Here is a 22,759-nt window from a genome sequence, read left to right on the forward strand (position 1 = left end):
TAATTATTTTAAAAGACAGGATCTCACATATCCCTCCACTACATAGCAAGTCATAGGTGAGTCTGAGCTGTAGTAGGGAGCTGCGGGCCTGCTTTTCGTCCTGCCCAGCTCCCGCACGGCTAGCTTTACATACACCAGAAATAACAACACACAAACTGTATTCATTTAAACACTGCTTGGCCCATTAGCTCTAGCCCTTACTGGCTAATTCTGATATCCTGATCAACCCATCTCTAATAAACTGTGAAGCACCGGTCTTACCGGGAAAGATTCAACATGTCTGACCTGGTGGCTTGCTTCATTGCGTGCGTCTCAGAGAGCAGAGCTATCACGTCTGCCCGGGAGAGGGGAGCATGGCGTCTCTGAGCTCACTTCCTCTTCCTCCCAGCATTCTGTTCTGTTTACTCCTTCCACCTATGTTTTAACCTATGAGGCCAAGCAGTTTCTTTATTACTTAACCAATGACCTTCCTCCATCACTGAGCTAACATTCCCTCCCCACACAGAAAACAAATTTCTTCTTCCTCATAGATGCTCAATTGATAGATAGATACCTGTAAGGAAATAAAATGTAATGTTGGAATTATTTTTACTTCAATTGACTGGACTCTTAGCAAAGAAAAAAGCTATTAATTGATGGATACAATATTTTGAAACATATCAGATTTTTCTAACAACTAACATGAAATCCCACAGACAGAGACAAGTATAGACCTTATAAAAGCCGAGAATCCTGAAAGGTGTATCTAGTAACATCTAGCATGCCTTATAAAAAACCCAGTATCCTTTTATATAATCTTCAGTGTTTCATAATTTGTACAGATATTAAAATAATCTGTTAATATCTAATAGAGATATCACAGTACTGCTGAGTTTATTAGATATTCTCTGACAAGAGGGTATCAAACTAGCTCAAACTGGGAAATTTGAGGTATGATGTTTATAGGGCATTTGGGGAGGAGTTAGAGCTTACATATGTTGTGGGACAATGGTCTTTTATTTTGTCACTTGTATTATTTTTAATTAAACCCTGATTGGCCATTGGCCAGGCAGGAAGTATAGGTGGGGTGACCAGGAAGGAAATAGAGACAGAGCAATGAAAATTCTGGGAAGAGGGAAGTTTCATTTTGCATTCGTGACCCAGATGCAGGGGAAACAAGATGTGACTGCCTTGCCAAATAAGGTACCGAACCATGTGGCTAACATAGACAAGAATAATGGGCTAATATAAGTTATAAGAGATAATAAGAAGCCTGAGCTAATGGGCCAATCAGTTTTATAATTAATGTAGACCTCTGTATGTTTCTTTGGGACTGAATGACTGCAAGACCAGATGGGACAAAAACTTTGGTCAACATACATAGGCAATTTTTAGGCTGGGACTTGATAAAGATTGGGTAGGGTATATGATATAATAGTTTTGGGATGATAAACATGGTAGCGATGATGATCTTGAAGTAAATTAAGCTTGATTAGTTGATTGCTTCTTCAAGAGCAAGGATTAATTAGGGTGGCTAAGAAAAAGAAGCTGTGCTTAATATCAGTATTATTTACAAGTGAGATAGGGATGCATAACTATTCTGCTGCTGTGGTGGCATACATCTGTAAGCTTATCACATGGGAGTAGACAAAGGAGGATCAGGAATTTGAGGCTAAGTTCAGCCTTTTCTACATGTGACCCTATCTCAAAAATACACTTGTTCTCAGAAATGCTTAATGCAGGAAGAGGCAATTATGCTATTATGTTTTGTTAAAAAGTATGCTACACCCAGTTGTTTCTATAGCTTGCTCTGTTTGCCTAATTACTGCAAAAATCTAATTTTGGAGATTTAATGATATATAATTGATAATGTGTGAACTTTTGAGACCTGAACACACTCCATTCAAAAATGGCTACCAGGTAGAACCTGAGGGATGCTTAAGGATTGCTTTGTGCTGAAGCTATTTGAGATTGAACAGATGCAGAAAGAAATCTCCTTGGAGCTTCCGTCATCTGGCTAAAACCAGACCTTTCTGAGAAATGAGGACTGCCATAAGCTTTGTCTTTGAGGAGATTTCCACTCTCCAGAGACCAAACCTAGTGGAAATCACCTCTCTCAGGGAGTTTCGTGGTCAAGAGGCAGAAAGACTACTTACACCTGAATAAACAAAAGTCACAGATCATCCAATCTCTCATTTTTTTTCATCTTTAATCATTTGGGTTAAAAAAACCAAACTAAACCAAACCAAACCCTTACTCTCATTTTTTCTTCCCATATAAACCCTCCTCTTTCCTCTTTTCTTACTGAGTGAGGCATATAGGCTGTATCCCCTTTGAGTTACTCATTACCAAATAGCCCTACATAGATGTGTATTGTAATGTAAAGGGAGCTATTGTCTCCTGCTGATCTGCTTGTTATTTTATTCATATGCTTCCAGTGACCAAGTACAAGATTGGTAAAGCAAAATCTTTTCATCCCTGGTAATTTTAACATGCTGTTACCTCCTATTGCACTGGCAACTTTTGATAAGCAGATTTGAGTAAATATACATTTGTGAATTTTTATGATTATAGAAATTAGAATAAAACAAGTTTGAAAGTTTTCCTGGTTTAACTCTTTACATACCTGCAGCTATATCTATAGATAAGTTTGTCTACAAAGTTACTATAGATATAGGTACAGATATGTAAAGAGCATATGTCTAAGTTCATCTATACTATTCTTGCCATTGTCATTATTTCCTGCCATCAGAACCCAGATTCTTCTGTCTTCCAAATGGACAGAATGCTATGAGTTCTCCAGGCCTTCAACACGAAATTGGAAATCCTGAAGCATCCAGCCTCATGGACTAAGCATTTACTGTGTTTTCAGAATCTCCACTGTAAAGACAGCCATTGTTGGACTGATCAGACTGTGGTGTATAAGCCAATCTAATAAATCCTCTTTATTTGATCTATTATTTTTTTCTATTGAGAAAAGGAAAAAAGAGTATCCGCCTCCTCCCAGCCTCCCATTTCCCTCCCCCTCCTTCCACCCTTCTCCCCCTCCCCCAAACACCTCTCCCCCTCCCTCTCCAGTCCATAGAGCAGTCAGGGTTCCCTGCCCTGTGGAAAGTTTAAGGTCCGCCCCCCTCCGTCCATGTCTAGGAAGGTGAACAACCAAACTGGCTAGGCTCCCACAAAGCCAGAACATGAAGTAGGGTCAAAACCCCGTGCCATTGTCCTTGGCTTCTCAGCAGCCCTCATTGTTTGCCATGTTCAGAGAGTCCGGTTTTATCCCATGCTTTTTCACAGTCCAGAAGGCCTTGGTGAGCTCCCAATAGATCAGCCCCACTGTCTCAGTGGGTGGGTGCGCCCCTCGTGGTCCCGACTTCCTTGCTCATGTTCTCCCTCCTTCTGCTCCTCATTGGGACCTTGGGAGCTCAGACCAGTGCTCCAGTGTGGGTCTCTGTCTCTATCTCCATCCATTAGCAGATGAAGGTTCTATGGTGGTATACAAGATATTCGTCAGTATTGCTATAGGATAGGGTCATTTCAGGTTGCCTATCCTCAGCTGCCCAAGGGACTAACTGGGGACATCACCATGGGCTCCTTGCCAACCCTAAAGTGGCTCCCTTAACTAAGAATTGTGGTTTCGTGCTCTCCTGTCCAACCTTCATTTATCCCAATCCTCCTGTTTCCCCAAGTTCCCCCCCCCCTTCCCTTCTAACTTTTCTCTCTCCATCTCCCCTTACCCCCATCCCACCCCACCTCCAAGATCCCAATTTTCTCCCCGGCAATTTTGTCTACTTCCCATAGCCACGAGGATAACTCTATGTTTTTCCTTGGGTTCACCTTCTTATTTAGTTTCTTTAGGTTCACCAATTGTAGACTCTGTGACCCTTATTTATGGTAGAAACCAATTATGAGTGAGTACATCCCATGTTCATCTTTTTGGGTCTGGGATACCTCACTCAGGATAGTGTTTTCTATTTCCATCCATTTGCATGCAAAATTCGAGAAGTCATTGTTTTTTACTGCAGCGTAGTACTCTAATATGTATATATTCCATACTTTCTTCATCCATTCTTCCATTGAAGGGCATCTAGGTTGTTTCCAGGTTCTGGCTATTACAAATAATGCTGCTATGAACATAGTTGAACAAATGCTTTTGTCATATGATAGGGCATCTCTTGGGTATATTCCCAAGAGTGGTATTGCTGGGTCCAGGGGTAGGTTGATCCCGAATTTCCTGAGAAACCGAAACACTGACTTCCACAGTGGTTGCACAAGATTGCATTCCCACCAGCAATGGATGAGGCTACCCCTTCCTCCACAACCTCTCCAGCACAGGCTATCATTGGTGTTTTTGATTTTAGCCAATCTGACAGGTGTAAGATAATATCTCAAAATTGTTTTGATTTGCATTTCCCTGATCGCTAAGGAAGTTGAGCTTGACCTTAAGTGTCTTTTGGCCATTTGAACTTCTTCTGTTGAGAATTCTCTGTTCAGTTCAGTGCCCCATTTTTTAATTGGGTTAATTAGCATTTTAAAGTCTAGTTTCTTGAGTTCTCTATATATTTTAGAGATCAGACCTTTGTCTGTTGCGGGGTTGGTTGTAGTGGCGTAAACGAATGCAGACAGATTGTAAAAATATATATAGTTTTAATGTAGAAATAGACTTACAGAACCACCGTTCCCACGGAGACCAGGAAAGCAGAAGCGACCGCTCGGAGCATGCTCGCCAAATTTATAGGCAGACATTAGCCCGAGGCGAACACGCCCCCTAAGGGGCGGGACTTATCCCTACATGTCCCCTTTTTGTCTAAATAAGACAGAACTAAACCAAATACAACTACATACAATAACAACAAATAATAAATATAACAAACAATATTGAGAACAAAAGCTTTGCTAGACATTCTATCTCAAGGAGTCCAAATAGTGTAAAGAGTAACTACAATTATATAATCTTCAACTCAGTCAAAGATCTGAGAAGGGAATGAACACTACTCAACAAACGAGATATATCCAAAATGTGCAACAATTGACAGAGACAACTGACTACCTGGGCAATCACCCAAAGTCTCGTTTGCAATGTTGAGTCAACCAATTTTGGCTAAGGCCTAACATAACTGACATACCATTATTAAAGGCAAGGAACTTTTCAAAACTAACTTACCCTGTCTTGGCAGGATATGACAATCCTGTTTTATCCATTGATGCACGCTCTGTATCTGTGTCAGTGGTTGAGGTATGGGCATTTCTTTGCCCAAAAGCCAGTTCTGCCAAATAGAAAGGCTCCAGGTGGAGTGTCTTTGGTGCTTAACATTCTCTCGGGAATAGAGCGGTGTTGCCAGGAGCAATTGTGTCTCACTATCACGAAACTCTGAGTTAGATTAAAGGCCATTTTCTACAGCTCTTTGAAGAGGTTGAAGATTATCTATCTATACTGAGTATAATCTCTATATATCTAAAGAACCTGATTAGTCTGATTATAAATGACAAACTTAGATGACTATTTATCTATATAATTCTCAATACCTATCTAACTTAAAGACTAAGACAATAAACAACTGTGTAACAAATGAGGATAATGACCTCCAAATATAAACACTGTACAAATATACATTGCAATATGGCAAATATATATCAATACACAAACATTATATAAGTATCTTAATCAGAGGTAGAAATGTACATTGCAATATGGTAAATATATACAATATATATATCAATACAATATATGTCAATACATAAAAATATTTTAAACAGACATAGAAACATGCATGCATACAATAGTCAATATAATTTAACTTTGTTTCAATATACAAGAATTGATACCAATTTATTTGTCTAAAAGCAGTAACTCACAATTATTAATCTATTATCCCATCATTCCCTCTTTTTTTTTTTACTGGCCTGCTGGACACAGGTGCTGATGTAAGTATCATTACCCCAGAATCTTGGCATCCATATTGGCCTCTTCAGAATGTAAATGTTCAGCTCCTGGGAATTGGAACCCTATCTCGAGTAAGGCAGGGCATGAGATGGGGTGAATGTATAGGGCCAGAGGGACAAATAGGAAAATTAAAGCCATATGTAGCCAATATCGCGATGAATTTATGGGGTCGTGACCTATTACAACAATGGAATACCGAAATTAACATTCCTGCTACTTCTAGAGCCTATATTTCTGAGAATAATATTAAAAGCTATTACAAACGGAGAAAACTGGCCATTCGGGCTGTACAAGAACACGCAATTGATGTCCCTTCAGAGATACCAACAGCCTTGCCTCTAAAATGGTTGACTGAGAAACCAATATGGACAAAGTCATGGCCTTTAGCTGAGGAAAAGTTACAGGCTTTAGAACAGCTGGTACAAGAACAATTAGATGCTGGACATATAGAAGAATCTACCAGCCCTTGGAATTCTCCTGTATTTGTGGTTAAGAAAAAATCAGGTAAATGGAGAATGGTGACAGATCTCAGGGCCATCAACAAGGTTAATCAACCTATGGGCCCTCTGCAATCTGGAATTCCTTTGCCCTCTTTATTACCAAAAGGATGGCCTCTCATAGTTATTGATTTAAAGGATTGTTTTTTCACTATACCTTTGCAAAAAGAAGATAGAGAAAAATTTGCCTTCACAGTGCCTACTTATAACAATTCTCAACCTTCGAGGAGGTACCATTGGGCCGTCCTCCCCCAGGGTATGTTAAATAGCCCCTCCCTGTGCCAATATTTTGTGAACCAACCATTGCAAATAATACGCAAGAAATTTCCCAAATCTATAGTATACAATTACATGGACGACATCTTGTTATCTGATTCAAACATGGATACCTTGAACAGACTGTTTGAAGAAATACAGATACTGTTATCTAAATGGGGATTGCAAATTGCTCCTGAAAAGATTCAGAAGGGAGATTCTGTTAATTATTTAGGTTATAGAATAGGTTTGCAAAAAATTAAGACACAGAAGGCACAAATTCGGAGAGATCGCCTACGGACTCTTAATGACTTTCAAAGACTGTTAGGAGACATTTCCAGTCTACGACCAGCTATTGGAATAACACCCGATCTAATAATTCATTTGAACAAAACCTTGGATGGTGATAAAGATTTAAACAGTCCCAGAGAATTAACAGCTGAAGCAGAAAAGGAACTGACAATGATTGAGGAAAAATTTCAACAGGCACATGTGGACAGGGTGAATCCAGAGCTCGATTGTATTCTCGTCATACTACCATCAAAAATTTCTCCTACAGGAATTTTAATGCAGCGAGATGATATTATCTTGGAATGGATCTTTTTACCACATAAACCAAGTAAGAAACTGAAAACTTATGTGGAAAAAGTCTCTGAGTTAATTATAAAAGGCAAGCTGAGACTTCGTCAACTAGCAGGCATAGACCCAGCAGAAATTATAGTGCCTTTCACTGTTGATGAACTAAAGAAATTATGGGAAGATAATGAACCACGGCAAAGAGCTTGTGCTATTTTTTTGGGAGACATTAATAACAACTATTCAAAAAGCAAGCGGCTTAACTTCATAAAGAGAACTTCTTGGATCCTTCCTCGAATCGTCCGTGATGCTCCAATCTGGAGCCCGTACATTCTATACTGATGCCAATAAATCAGGGAAGGCAGGTTACAAATCAGAAGACTTGGATAAGGTGGAACAAAGTCCTTATGATTCTGTCCAGAAGGCAGAATTATATGCCATTCTTATGTTGCTAAGGGATTTTAAAGAACCTATTAATATAGTTACAGATTCACAATACGCAGAAAGAGTTATTTTACATATTGAAACTGCTGAATTTATACCTGATGATACAGAACTAACCTCATTGTTTCTCCAGGTTCAAGATTTGATCAGGAACAGGCTTTGCCCTATGTACATAACACACATCTGATCCCATACGGGTCTGCCAGGTCCTCTAGCACAAGGTAATGCAGAAATTGATCAATTACTGATTGGTAGTGTGCTACAAGCCTCTGAATTTCATAAAAAACATCATGTTAATAGCAAAGGTTTGAAGAAAGAGTTTTCAATTACATGGCAACAAGCTAAGGAGATTGTAAAGAAATGCCCTACTTGCTCTTTCTATAACCAAATGCCACTGCCTGCAGGGGTTAATCCAAAGGGCACCCAAAGGAATGAAATCTGGCAGATGGATGTGTTCCACTTTGCAGAATTTGGCAAATTAAAATATGTTCATCACACCATTGACACTTATTCAGGCTTTCTGTGGACTCAGTTAGCCACACGTCTGGGCGCCATTTGTAGTAATAAGGGCGGTGGGGCTGTGTCCCCACCACCGCAGTCACCTGGCTAGCTTATGCCCCAAATAACAACACACAAACTGTATTCATTTAATCACTGCTTGGCCGTTTAGCTCTGGCCCTTACTGGCTAATTCTGATATCCCGATCAACCCATCTCTAATAATCTGTGATCACTGGTCTTACCGGGAAGATTCTAGGTCGGAGCTTCACCGCGTGTGTCTGCCCGGGAGCGGGGCATGGCATCTCTCTCTGAGGCATCTGCTCCCGAGCGGAGAGCTGTGGAGTCTGAGCTCACTTCCTCTTTCTCCCGGCATTCTGTTCTGTTTACTCCACCTACCTATGTCCTAACCAATAAAATGGGCCAAGGCAGTTCCTTTATTAGCCAATGACCTTCCTCCATCAGTTGGTGAAGATCATTTCCCAGTCAGTAGGTTGCCTTTTTGTCTTAGTGACAGTGTCCTTTGCTTTACAGAAGCTTCTCAGTTTTAGTAGGTCCCATTCATTCAATGTTGCCCTTAATGTCTGTGCTACTGGGGTTTTACATAGGAAGCGATCTCCTGTGCCCATCTGTTGTAGGGTACTTCCCACTTTCTCTTCTATCAGGTTCAGTGTGTTCGGGCTGATATTGAGGTCTTTAATCCATTTGGACTTGAGTTTTGCGCATGGTGATAGATATGGTTCTATTTTCATTCTTCTACAGGTTGACATCCAGTTGTGCCAGCACCATTTCTTGAAGATGCTTTCTTTCTTCCATTGTATACTTTTAGCTCCTTTATCTAAAATGAGGTGTTCATAGGTTTGTGGGTTAAAATCCGGGTCTTCTATCTGATTCCATTGGTCGACTTCTCTGTTTTTATGCCAGTACCACACTGTTTTCATTACTGTAGCTCTGTAATAGAGTTTGAAGTCAGGGATGGTAATGCCTCCAGAAGATCCTTAATTGTATAGGATTGTTTTGGCTATCCTGGGTTTTTTGTTTTTCCATATAAAGATGATTATTGTCCTCTCCAGATCTGTGAATATCTTGATGGGGATTGCATTGAATCTATAAAATGCCTTTGGTAGAATTGCCATTTTTACTATGTTGATCCTCCCAATCCAACAGCAAGGGAGGTCCATCCATTTTCTGGTATCCTCTTCAATTTCTTTCTTCAATGCCTTAAAGTTCTTGTCAAATAGATCTTTCACTTCCTTGGTCAGGGTTACCTCAAGATATTTTATGCTGTTTGTGGCTATCGTGAATGGTGAAGCTTCTCTGATTTCCCTCTCTGCTTCCATATCCTTTGTGTATAAGAGGGAGACTGATTTTTTCGAGTTGATCTTGTATCCTGCCACATTACTAAAGCTGTTTATCAGCTGTAGGAGTTCTTTGGTGGAGTTTTTGGGGTCGCTTATGTACACTATCATATCATCTGCAAATAACGAAAGTTTAACTTTTTCCTTTCCAATTCGAAACACCTTGATCCCATTATGTTGTCTTATTGCTATTGCTAGAACTTCAAGCACTATATTGAAGAGGTATGTCGAGAGTGGACAGCCTTGTTGTGTTCCTGAGTTTAGCGGGATGGCTTTGAGTTTCTCTCCGTTTAATTTCATGTTAGCTGTCAGCTTGCTGTATATAGCTTTTATTATATTTATGTATGACCCTTGTATCCCTAATCGCTCCAATACTTTTATCATAAAGGGATGTTGAATTTTGTCAAATGCTTTTTCAGCATCTAATGAAATGATCATATGGTTTTTTCTTTCAGTTTATTTGTATGATGGATTACATTGATTGATTTTTGTATGTTGATCCAGCCCTGCATCACTGGGATGAAGCCTACTTGATCATAATGGATAATTTTTCTAATGTGTTCTTCGATTCGGTTTGCCAGTATTTTGTTGAGGATTTTTGTGTCGATGTTCATGAGTGAGATTGGCCTGTAATTCTCTTTCCTAGTTGAGTCTTTGTGTGGTTTTGGTATCAGAGTAACTGTAGCTTCATAAAAGGAATTAGGTAATGACCCTTCTGTTTCTATATTGTGGAATACATTAAGGAGTATAGGTATTAGCTCTTCTTGGAAGTTCTGGTAGAATTCCACATTGAAACCATCTGGTCCTGTTTTTTTTTTTTGGTAGGGAGGTTTTTGATAACAGCTTCTAATTCTTCGCGACTAACAGGTCTGTTTAGATTGTTCACCTGGTCCTGGTTTAACTTTGGTATATGGTATTTATCTAAAAAAGTGTCCATTTCTTTTACATTTTCCAGTTTTGTGTTATACAGGCTTTTGTAGTAAGATCTGATGATTCTCTGAATTTCCTCTGTGTCTGTGGTTATGTCCCCCTTTTCATTTCTGATCTTATTAATTTGCGTATTCTCTCTCTGCCGTTTGATTAGTTTGGAGAGGGGTTTATCAATCTTGTTGATTTTCTCCAGGAACCAGCTTTTTGTTTCATTGATTCTTTGGATTGTTTTCTGTGTTTCTATTTTGTTGATTTCAGCCCTCAGTTTGATTATTTCCAGTCTCCTACTCCTCCTATGTGAGTCTGCTTCTTTTTTTTTTTCAAGAGCTTTCAGGTGGGCTGTTAAGTCTCCGATGTGTGCTTTCTCTGTTTTCTTTAAGTGGGCACTTAGTGCGATGAACTTTCCTCTTAGGCCTGATTTCATAGTGTCCCATAAGTTCGAGTATGTTGTTTCTTTATTTTCATTGAATTCAAGGAAGACTTTAATTTCTTTCTTTATTTCTTCCTTAATCCAGGTATGGTTCAGTAGTTGACTGTTCAGTTTCCATGAGTTTGTAGGCTTTCTGGGGGTAGCATTGTTGTTGAATTCTAACTTTAATCCATGGTGATCTGAGAAGACACAGGTGGTTACTAATATTTTTTTGTAACTGTGTAAGTTAGCTTTGCTACCGAGTATGTGGTCAATTTTTGCGAAGCTTCCATGAGCTGCAGAGAAGAAGGTATATTCTTTCTTCTTTGGGTGGAATAATCTATAGATGTCTGTTAAGTTCATTTGTTTCATTACCTCCATTAATTCTCTAATTTCTCTGTTAGGTTTCTGTTTGATTGACCTGTCCATTGGTGAGAGAAGAGTGTTGAAGTCTCCTACTATTAGTGTGTGCGGTTTGATGACTGCTTTGAGTTTTAGTAATGTTTCTTTTACGTATGTGGGTGCTTTTATATTAGGGGCATAGATATTCAGGATTGAGACTTCATCCTGATGAATTGTTCCTGTTATGAGTATAAAATGTCCCTCTCCATCTCTTCTGATTGATTTAAGTTTGAAGTCAACTTTGTAAGAAATTAGTATGGCCACACCTGCTTGTTTCTTAGGTCCATTTGCTTGATAAGCCTTTTCCCAGCCCTTTACTCTGAGTAGGTGCCTGTCTTTGTGGTTGAGGTGTGTTTCTTGTAAACAGCAGAATGTTGGATCCTGTTTTCGTATCCAATCTCTTAGCCTGTGCCTTTTTATAGGTGAGTTGAGCCCATTGACATTAAGTGATATTAATGACCAGTGGTTGTTAACTCCGGTCACTTTTTTAGTCGTAGGGTTTGTGTGTTTCCCTTCTTTGAGTTGCGCTGGTGAAGGGTCTCTAGATGTCTGAGTTATTGTGGTCATTGTTGGACTCCTTGGTTAGTGATTTTCCTTCTATTATTTTCTGTAATGATGGATTTGTGGCTACGTATTGTTTAAATTTGTTTTTATCCTGGAAAATTTTGGTTTCTCCATTTATAGTGATCGAAAGCTTGGCTGGGTATAGTAGTCTGGGCTTGCATCCATGGTCTCTTAGTTTTTGCAGTACATCTATCCAGGACCTTCTGGCTTTCATGGTTTCCATAGAGAAGTCAGGTGTAAGTATGATAGGTTTACCTTTATAAGTAACTTGGCCTTTTTCCTTTGCAGCTCTTAATATTCTTTCTTTATTCTGTATGCTTTGTGTTTTGATTATTATATGGCGAGGGAATGTTTTTTTTTTTTGATCCAGTCTATTCGGTGTTCTGTATGCTTCTTGAACCTTCATAGGTACATCTTTCTTCAGGTTGGGAAAGTTTTCTTCTATAATTTTATTAAGTGTATTTTCTGTACCGTTGAGCTGCACTTCTTCTCCTTATTCTCCTCCAATTATTCTTAGGTTTGGTCTTTTTATTGTGTCCCATATTTCCTGCATGTTTTGTGATGAGAGTTTGTTGGACTTGCTGTTTTCTTTGATCAGTGCGTTTATTTTCTCTATGTTATCTTCAGAATCTGAGATTCTTTCTTCTATCTCTTGTATTCTGCTGGTTATGCTTGTTTCTGTAGTCTCTATTCGTCTACCTAGATTTTCCATGTCCAGCCAGCCCTCTGTTTGTGTTTTCTTCTTAGCCTTCATTTCAGTTTTCAAGTCATGAACTGTTTCCATTATCTGCTTGATTGTTTTTCCTTGGTTTCCTAGGGTATCATTCACTGATTTACTCAATTCCTCAAACTTTCTGTTATACTTCTCATCCATTTCTATAAGGGCGTTTTTTATATGCTGTTTAAGGGCCTCTATCACTTTCATAAAGTCAGTTTTTTCTACTTCTTCTTGATTAAGGTTTTCATGTCCTCCTGTTGTGAGGTCTCTGTGTTCTGGTGGTTTCATGTTGTTTTTCATATTGTTGGGTGAATTCTTGCATTGGCACCTGCCCATCTTTTCCTCCGAATGCTCCCCTATGGATCTTCTCTTACAGGATCAGTTCTTCTTGTCCACTGATGTACCTTCCCAGTGATGTCACTCCCCAGTGATGTTTCTCCTGGTGTCCAGATCAGATCTCTGTGCTGCTTGGGTAGCTTGCAAACAAAGGGCCCACCCTGCTTGCTGCAGGCAGGCTATGGAGACAGAGGAAGTATCTCCCTCCCCTTTGCCCTCCCGATTCGGGTTCGGTCCCAGCGCCCAAGCAGGCTGAGCTGGGAGGTGCTATGCCGCCAAAGAGGGGAGGGAGGAAGGGAGATAGGGGGCGGGGGGATCTGGATGTAAGCTGGATGGGATAGGAAGAGAGAGGAGGTATTGGGCAGTATAGCCCCTGCAGGATGACCAGGAAGTGTAGGAGGGATGAGGAATGTCTGAGTTCCCTGTTCCCGGCTGCCGCTGCACTCATTCACCCAATGATGTCTCTCCTGGTGCCCAGATCGAAACTCCATGCTGCTTGGGTAGCTCGCAAACAAAGGGCCCACCCTGATTGCTGCAGGCAGGCTATGGAGACAAAGGAACTACCGCCCTCCCCTTATTTGATCTATTATATAGATTCCTCCTATATATTCATTCTATTACTTCTGTTTATTTTGAGAATTCTAACTAAATACAAATGTTAATAGCTAAATGTTACTTCCTTTTCCATTGTCTAATTCACTAAGCAGAAATTTAAGTCCTATGTGTGAGATTTAAACATGCTATACTTTATACAAAAGCCATCTTAAAAATCCAAAGTATCTTTCTTATCTTTTTTGTTTGTTTTTACATCCCTACCAAAGTTTTCCCTCCCTCCTTTCCTTTCAATTTCTTCCCCATCCACTCCTTCTCCTCTGTTTCACTTCAGAAAAGACTGGCCTCACCATGGCTATCAGCCTGCCATGAGATATCAAGTTGCAGTGAGATTTGACACCTCCTCTCCTATTAAGACTGGATGAGGTAATCTGGTAGGAGGAAAGGGTCCCCAAAGCAGGTAACAGAGGCAGAGACAATCTCTGGTCTCACTGTTAGGAGTTGGACAAGTAGACCAATCTACACAACTGTAACATATATACATAGGGCCTAGGTCAGTCCCATGCAGGATCCCTGGTTGTCGGTTTAGTCTATGTGAGCCCAGATTACTTGGTAAAAATCAAAAATATCTTAAATACTTTTAGATAAGACTTTCAGAAAATAAAACTCTTCTCTTAATTTAAATTTTTTTGGTGTGTGTGTGTGTGTGTGTGTGTGTGTGTGTGTGTGTGTGTGTGTGACAGAGTTTGAGGTAGCCCAGGCTGGCATGGTCAAATTCACTATGTAGCCAAACATGTCCTTGAACTTCTGATTTTCCTATCCTCACCTTCCAAGTGCTAGGATTAAGGTGTTCAGTGCCACTGCTGGCTTAAAGCCATCTTGCTGTATCTTGCTTGATGCCCTCTTGAAATACTAGATTAGTTTGTGTATGAATAATATTTTGGAAAAGTAAATATTTGCTATATTACTTTTAAATATCTATTAAAGTTTTAAATGCATTTTAATTGGTATATGGAAAAGATTGTACATGTTTTATGGGGTAATGTGATGATTTGATATAAGTAACCTGATTTAAACACTATACAATGTATACATGTATTTAAATGTCTTCTAAAATACTAATGGTAGCTGTGGTTTGGAATACATACTTGCTTAATTCTATATTCAAAATGTAATCCTCTCAGATATGGTGGCTATTTTAGCTTCTTTTCTGTTGGTGATAAAATATTCTGACAAAAGCAATTTAAGGGCAGAAAGAATTTATTGGGTTAAATTTCTTGGATCATAGTTGATCCCTGAGGGATGTCAAAGTAAGAATTCAAGCAGAAACTTGAGTAGACAGAATCCATGGAATATTACTTGTTGGTTTACTCAGGCTAGTGTTTAGCTACCTTTCTTATATAGCCTAGGACTACCTGCCCAGTGAATTATGCTTCCTAAAGTATACTTGTCCCTTCTCCATCAATTAACTATCAAGATAATCCACCACAGAAACAATCTATTTGCTGATCTGATATGAGCAATCCTACAATTGAAATTCCCTTCTCAGATGACTCGAGGTTTATCAAGTTGAGGGTTGAAGCTAATTAGGATAATGGCCCATGTTCGTAATATCAATATTTGGGAGGTTTATGTAAGAGGATTTCCTGGTAGGTTAAAGCCAACTTGGACTGCAAAGTTATAACCCACTTCTGAAAAACAAAACTAAACAAAGGACATAAATCACTTAGGAATCACACACACACAGATACAGAGACACAGAGAGAAATAGAGACAGAGAGAGAGACTCACACACAGAGAAATAGAGTAGCAACTTATATACCTGCTGAAGTAAAAACAAATTCATCACTTTTATCACTATCTCAAGGGGTGCCAGTGAAAAAAAAGAATTGCATTTTTTTTATTTCATAAAAGATGATGCCCATGAATTTTGCTATACTTCTTTCCTCTGGAGAAGCACCCCTTCCTTCCTTTTCTGCTAGTAAATTTTGTTTCCCCACAGTCATCTCAGACCTTCTTCTTCTAAATTTGATTCTCTCTGTGTCTTTGTTTTATCATAATTATCCCTTTGCTTTTCTAAAGCATCTTGTTTGTCTGTATTATATGCTCTATAGGACAATTAAGTTGATAAACACTTGCTTTCTCTGTATACTGCAAACTTCCCCAAACAGTAATGGTGGTTTGATGTGCATGTGTGTGTGTTTCAGGCAAGTGACCACGATTTCAGATTTATATGTATAGACATTTCTATCCACAGGACTACAGTCCAGCTTTATAAGTACAATTCGTGGTTTCTTCAGTTACTTTCTTTGAACAATGAAGAACTAAACATATAAACATCTTAATATTTGCTGCTGAGAACTAGATACATGTTTTCCAAGCATTGCTAGACTTCCTTCAAAACTGACCAAGTCCAAGTTTAATTCAGTTCTTGGTTTTAGGTTGTCAGCTACTAATGAAAGAAAAAGCAAAGGCACCTAGGAAAAAGAGATGATTTGATGCGTCTTGTTTACTTGGCCCTCATAATGTGATGTTCAACAACGTGGTGTTCTGTCAGCTTTCATTTCATCAGAACTGTGTTGTTTAATTCTGTTGGCTAATGCCGGTGTTCATAAATCGCACCATGTTATTGTTGCTAGGAAACATTGTAGTCGCTTTCGACTAACCAAATCAATTTTGAAAAAAATAATAGCATATTAAATTTTATTTGTGAGTGCATATTATGTGCATTTCCAGCTGCATAAACTTATAATAAACAAAGCATAAAACATTCTTGTTTTTTGCATATGCCAAGGGTGCGTACATTTGTATTACTCAGATGACATTGTTATTTAGTATTACATCAGACTATGAGAGAGGTCAGACAGGAAGTGGTCCAGAGTCGTTAAAAAAAAAAACTAAGTGCTCATCTAATTTTATAAGCTGTAAGTGCTTTGCTCTTTTCCTATGAGGAAATATCAGCTTAATAAAATAGACCTGGTTTTATTCCTTTCTTCTGGCAATTTAGCTTTCAATCTGAATAAATAAGCAAACAGTTAGGCTCTTGTATTCAAGCAGCCAGATTCTCCACACCAAGAATTATGTGATGAAAAAGAATGTGGGGTCAGTTACAGGGACCTATTTGAAAAAATAAACTGATGAAGAAAACTGAAATTCTCCCATTGTCCACATACAGAATCTTAGAGGATCAACACCTATAATTATTGCAGTGGATGTGATGGCAAAAAGGCTTGTGCAAATGCAGTTAAGCTTCCAACCAGTTACTTTTAAATTAAATAGAGAGGGGAGATTATCCTGGGTGAGTCTGGTTTAATCAGGAAAGTCTTTTAAAGAGAAGCCAGGTAGAGGCTGGCATATTCCTGCTGGCCTTTGAAAGTTGCCATGTATCTGAAAGTTGCAAAGCAGTTGATTCTGCTACATCTTATCTAATCTTGGAGGGAAATCCAATGTCCCAGACAGATATCGCTCCTGGTGTGCTCTTAGGTTTTAGATTAAAAAATGATGGTCAGAAAATACACTTAATCCATGCCTATACTACTAATTCAAGAAAATAACCAGATTTTTTGTTAAGCTGATAAATTTATGGTATGTTTCTATGAGTTACTATTATATCCTCCTTTGATCTAAGAATAATCTCCTCCTATAAATAAATTGGTAGGTTTTTAGATAAATAAGTCAGAAAAAGAATGAAATGCCCAAGAACAATCTGAAGTCTTGGTTAGGTATATTTTGACTAATAAGTGGCTTTTATCTACTCTAATAAAGAAAACAAAAATCTTTGAAAGAAACATGCGTGTTGTTTTTCTTTTTGCTTCCATATTTTGTCTTATAATTTAAAAGAATTATATGCTCCTTTTGGAAAATTTGGAAACAAATAGTTGGGGGGAGAAGTTAAGGTGTTTGCTACACAAATAAATGTGAGGACTGGAGTTCAGACCTCCAGAAATCCAGAAAAATTTTTAATGGGCCTTGTGACCTGTCTTTTTAATTGCAAGTTTGGAAAGCAGGGACAAGGGATTCCCCAGAGAAAGCTCTCTAGCAAGACTAGCCATAGCTGCAAGATCTGAGTATGTTTGAAGAGTCCCTTGCTGTGGGATAGTCTTCCTGTATGCTGTGAATATGGGTTGTTCTCATTGGTTGATGAATAAATATGCTTTGATCTATGGCAAGGCATGGTAGAGCCAGGTGGAAAATCTAAGCAGAGATACAGGAAAAGAAGGGCAGAGTTTGGAAGACACCAGATAGACACTGAGAAAGCAAGACATATAAAAATTGAGATAACAAACCACAAACAACATGGCAAAGCACAGATTTAAAATATGGGTTGATTTAAGTATAAGAGGTAGCTAATAATAAGCCTGAGCCATTAGACAAGCATTTATAAATAATATTAAGCCTCTAAGTTATTCAGGAACTGGCAGACAGGAAAGAAATCTCCGGTTATAAATGACATACTAATGTGGAGCTCTCAAATTTCCATAAAAAGGGGCTTCAAAACACACAATAATAGAGCCACAGACAGCTTCCTAGTTGTGTTTCTCATATGGGCTTCAGTACAGAAATGCATCCCTTGGCTGTAGCATGGCAGACTCCCATGGTCTCTCAGAGCCATAGTACACAGAGGCTTCTCCCAGTCACTGCCTGTGGGCTTGAAAGCACAGCTGCATGCTTCATGGTGAGTTCCCATAGCATCTTACACAGAACACTGTAAAGAGTCTTCTCCAAGCTGCTGTCTATGGGAGGTAAAGGTGACTCTCATTGGTACTTCCACCATGTTGGAAAGTCTAGTGGGGCAGAGCCAGCAGCCAAAGCTGAGCCTTTGGTCCTAATCATGCATGCTTATCAGTTTAAAGCAGTGGTCAGAAAAGGATTACAGACAAATTCAGACAAAAAGGCTTCTAAATTGGTTATAGTGTGTTTGATAAATGTACATAGGCTTGGGAGATAGAGAAAAAAAGGTAGAGACAATCATAGATTAAAAGAGTAATTTAATGATAAAAATTGAGTATTAAAAAGGAATAGAGTAATAATTATATTAAGTCACATAAAGATGGAAAATACAGAGTCTTAATTATGTATATTATTGTGCATTCTTTGTATTTTTGACTGTTAATGAGCTAACTGCTGAGAGACATTTAAATGTGGGGGTTGCTAAACTAAACCAACATAAATATCTTAAGGTATCCTGATTTCAAGATTTGGGTCTAAGGATATTTTGCTTTGGAAAAGAGATTCTGCTTTTGTTTCCACAGAAGATGAGATGTTATGGATTCCTTCCAGGCTAATATGGTTTGTACAAGCAGGACACCATGAAAGCTCTCCAGTAGGTTCAATGGCCTAGGTGATCCAACATCCACAACAACTTCAAGGCTGCTGACTGAGATGGATCAACCACATAAAATACCCCAGTTAGGAATTGACCATAATTCTGAATTTTCTCAGGGTTCCTCAATGATTACTAGGAACCAACAAACAACAGGAAGCAGTTTTGAGAAAATGATGTCAACATTCCCAAGAGTTCGTGGTGTGTGGATAGTCTTTGGTTATTTTATGGGCTATGGATGTTTGTTATATTTAGGGAAATATAGGGATATAGGGTAAAAAGACAACTATTAATCTCAGATAATTTGCATTGACAGTGATTTTGGTATAGATATACAAATTTAAAGTTAATTTTGTTATGCTGTATATATGTTTCTATTCTTACTTAAAGGATTTTTGTATATTGATAGAAATTTATGGTTATATTGTTACAACATATTGTATATATGTTTCTACTCTTCATTAAGGTATTGTAACTATTTAGTTCATTTAAAATATAAGGTTTAAAAGCTATTATTATAAATTATTTAAGATAATCAGAAAACATATATTAATAGTCAATTATAATAATACAATTTATAGATATGTTAAATATGTTTTCAAGATCACATAGAAATAGATTTATTTTAGATAGATGGTCTTTAAATGGTTCAAAGACCTATAGAATATGGCATTTAAAATGTTTTTAACCTAAGATGTTTTTAATGAGAATTAAAACACATGTTCTGGCAGCAATTACCAATTACTTCAAAGAGGATAATAGACATCAAAGAAACTCCTTATAGAGTTTACCTTTAATGTGGCAAGGCTAGCCATTTGGGCAAGTATCTTTTCTTGCCTGGAGTGCTTGAGAGTATGTTGTATAACTTGGACCCACAGGACCCACAAACAATGCTGAACTTTGTTAAAGCAAGGTGGGATAGTTCTTCAGGGTTCCTTCTTCATGGAAAAAACTGCCAGATATTCTGCAGGACACAGAGAAAAGAGATTGATGAAATAGGCAGGACAGTGTTCCAAATTTATTGCTTCACTAAAATGTCTGCTGTATACTATGAGCCTGTAGGCTGAAAATGGATTCCCCAGCATTACAGAAGAACTTTGGGTGACTCTCCAGGCAGCCAGATGTCTCTCATTTCTAGAGTTTTGTAAGTTGTTTGCTTGCCCTTCCTGTTTACTCAAGTAATATTATATCCTTCTGAGGTCTTTGATGGAATTGAAGACTAGATAGTTATATCTTTCTTTAGTTATGATAAAAGATAAATTAGGAATGAAACTTTATACTCATAAAGATAGGATAGATAATAGAGTATTTTCTTTGATTTTGCCAAGTACAAATAGACTAGATATTATAGCTGTAATTCTTACTTGATAACTGTTTTGTTATATTAATTTTTACTATATCAAAGTAAAAAACTTCTTTTTCATTAGACAGAAAGGGTGAAATTCTGTGGGATGGTCTTTCAGTACACTGTGAGTATCTGTTTCTCTCATTGGTTGATAAATAAAACTTCTTTGGCCTATGGCAAGGTGGGATAGATCCAGGTGGGAAATCCAACCAGAGATACAAGTAAAGAAGGGTGGAGTCTGGGAGAAGTCAACTAGCCACCAAGGAAGCAAGACATGTAAAAAAAAAAGAGGTAACAAGCCATGAACCATGTGGCAAAGCATAGATTAAAAATAGATTAAATGTAAGAGCTAAATAATAATAACCCTGAGCAACCAGCCAAGCATTTATAAGTAATAGTAAGTCTCTGAGTGGTTATTTGGGAATTGGCAGCTGGGAGAGAAACTGCCGATTAGAGTCCCTTCTTCAATACATAAGGTGAAAGAGCCACTGACATCCACATGCACAAGAATATTTATGCACATGCATGCCCACACATGTGCCTACATACATGCTAAAATATGCATAAACACAAATACACACCACACACATAAAAGTAGAAAAAGAAAATTTGGAAACCATCAAAAGGCATATTGTTGTAGGATTTCATAGCAGTTTTATTCTATTTTTCATTTATTATGACCACTTTTGCCTGCTAATGACACTTAGTCCTAGAACAGTGCCTGGTTCATATTGGATGCTAAGATAATATTTATTGAACACAGAAGGTATGATATGAATACATATACCATTTTATATTGTTTCTATTTTAAATACTAATTATTTATTTCATTTTGATTTACTTATTTTATTGTTTCTTTTATTAAGAATAGATTTTTTTGAGCAAAAAAAGGCCTCGACATTCCACCCTTTAAGTTAAAATGGGGACAATTGGGACAGGAATGAGTTGGAACGGGATGATTAGAAAGGGCTCAGGATCACTAAAATTCTAATCTGTTGAAGGGAGTAAGCCACTGCTTGTGAGTTCCTGGCCACCCAGCTAGCTTACATAGTCCCAAAATAATCACACAGAAACTGTATTAATTAAATCACTGCTTGGCCCATTAGCTCTAGCTTCTTATTGGCTAACTCTAAATATTAATTTAACCCATTTCTATTAATCTGTGTATCGTCACATGGCAGTGGCTTACTGGCAAAGTTCCCAGAGGCTGTCTCTGGCAGCTCCATGGCTTCTCTCTAACCCTGCCTTCCCCTTCCCATGCTATAGGCCAAGCCAGTTTTTTATTTATTAACCAATACATAGACAGAAGGACCTCTAGTCTACTTAGTTTTGTTTTTTGTTTTTTTTGTTTTTTGTATTGGAAGGGCTCCTTGCCAGTCTCATTGAGAAGGCAAGTGTGGACAATGGCTTCTGTCACTGCAAAGGGGGGGTCACAATTGGCAAAAGGACAATGGTGTTCAAAGTAACCCTTCTTCTCCTGGCTGACAGTCTGGGGAATGCAGATGCTGGCACGGCTGTTGGCAACACCAGCAGAAAAGTCATTGAGGTTGAAGATTTCAAGGATTCCAGTCAGATGCTAGGCATGGTCCAGGCCTCCCCTTGGGATCATAGACCTGAATATGGTACTAGTTCCACTTGCTTAGTTTTACAATGGCCTCTTCAATGTACTTCAGACCATTCTCCTCCCGAATGGCCTTGGTGCAGAAGTTGGTATGGCACCTTGCACCATTCTGGTTCCCAGGAATGAATTGGGATCAAAGGTTGCTATTACCCCAGAGTCTTCACATACACGGTGCGAAATGATACAGGCCACTTAGAGATGATCTCCCACGTTGATTCTTTCACAGATTCCTGTTTGGAATTCCCACTGGGCTGACAAGACCTCAGCATTTGTTTCTGTAAACTTGACTCCAGCATACAAACAAACCCGGTAGTGAACCTTCACAATATCCCTGCCATTAGCTTTGTCTGCTTCCACACCACAGTAATATGAACCTGGGGGCCCAGGGAAGCCATTGGAAAGCCAACCAAAAAGGTGTCCATCTGTTCCCATGAGAGTATATTACTATTCCACTTCAAATCATGGGTGCTGGTGGTTTACCATGTCCATTACCCGTTCACAAGTATGCCTTAAATTGGTCTCTACAGGCTTCCAGTTATACTTGAAAACTTCACCGAACACCAACTTGGGCTCTTTAAGGAAGTGCTCCCTAAACTTGGCGACGAGACTGTTGGAGCCCTCAGACTGAAAGGTACTAGATCCATCAAAATTCCACTCAGGTAACTCTTACACACTTGGGCTCACAGTCCAGGGTGCAGATCTCGCGGCGCAGTCCTTCTCCGGTACATCAACCCAGATATACATGGGCTGGATTTTCTCACCCTGGGGAAGGGACATGTACATTTACTTGATGCCTTTGTTCAGGTGGGAACTTGTTGAGGTGGCCATGGTGGAAGGCTTTCCGAGCGGTGTCTGGCAGGATGGTGGATGGGGTGTTCAGGCTACGAGAGCAAGGCAAAGAGGGAGGAGATGTGTGTGGGAATCAGACAGTCCACTCTATTCTCACTCTCAGCTCTGAATAATAGATTCTTTTCTCATAAAATATATTCCGACTACAGTTTTCCCCTCTACT

The 22,759-nt window shown here is 38.8% G+C and overlaps 1 pseudogene; it reads right to left on the bottom strand.

Moving 5' to 3' along the window:
- LOC142840312 (glutamine synthetase-like) overlaps window positions 1-22,575 on the bottom strand; it is a 42,364-nt pseudogene extending 19,789 nt beyond the window's left edge.
- Between the last annotated feature and the right edge of the window lie 184 nt (window positions 22,576-22,759).

This window comes from Microtus pennsylvanicus, chromosome X (assembly GCF_037038515.1).
Source record: "Microtus pennsylvanicus isolate mMicPen1 chromosome X, mMicPen1.hap1, whole genome shotgun sequence".
In the NCBI taxonomy this organism is placed as follows: domain Eukaryota; kingdom Metazoa; phylum Chordata; class Mammalia; order Rodentia; family Cricetidae; genus Microtus; species Microtus pennsylvanicus.